Here is a 949-nt window from a genome sequence, read left to right as displayed (position 1 = left end):
TATTGGACAGATAGATACATATTGTGAACAATTATAAAAATACAGATTCTAGGTTTATCCTTCATAAAGCTAATTTTGTTTAGATTGAATTGTGGCTTCTCCCCCAGTTAATCTATTGAAATCCTAAACTAAAAGTGGCTGTATTTAGATTAAAATTTTTAAGTTACTATTTAAGGATAATTAAGTCCGTGGTCATGGAACCATGCTTAAAAAATTATTGATATCATTATAAGAAGAGGAGAAGACACTAAAGATGCATATAGATAGGAAGGGCTATGTGGAAGAGTGGGAAAGAGGTCAAGGGCCAATTAAGACGATAAGTGCTTAGAAGCTTATTGGTGGTTTCACCTTCATCTTCAATTTTCAGTGTTTAGGACTGTGAGATAATGAATTTCTGTTTTTAAAGCTATACATTCTCTGGTATCATATCAAAGGTATCAGTCTATGAAACTACAATGATGACACTCACTATCCGTGAATTACAGCGAAAGAAAAACTAAGCAGAAGATGTTTTCATGTATCTTGAAAGATGTTCAACAGTGCAATTTACATAATATTAATTTTATGATATTAGATTACAATAGAGCATTAGGGTACAATATAGCTAATATATTCAAGGTATTCATGACAAAAATGTTAGTACTGTTAAAATAGTCATTATAAAAAATATTGCTGAAATTTTATTATATTCAATGTACAATGCTGTGAAATAAATATTCTAACTTTTAAAAATATTTTATCTATTATTTTATTTGTATGTATATATTGCCTGGAAGTAAGTATACCCCTGTCATGCAATGTCCATGGAGGTCAGAAGTGGGTATTGGATTAACTGAAAATTGAGTTACTGATGGTTGTTAGCCACCATGTGGGTGTTGGGAACCAGACCTGAATCCTCTGCAAGAGCAGTCAGTGTTCTTAAATGCAGAGGCATTGTTCCAGCCCCATA

This window comes from Nannospalax galili, unplaced genomic scaffold, assembly GCF_000622305.1.
Source record: "Nannospalax galili isolate Female #2095 unplaced genomic scaffold, S.galili_v1.0 scaffold903, whole genome shotgun sequence".
Taxonomy (NCBI): domain Eukaryota; kingdom Metazoa; phylum Chordata; class Mammalia; order Rodentia; family Spalacidae; genus Nannospalax; species Nannospalax galili.
The sequence above is the reverse complement of the archived record's forward strand: the minus strand, read 5'-3'. Positions refer to the sequence as shown.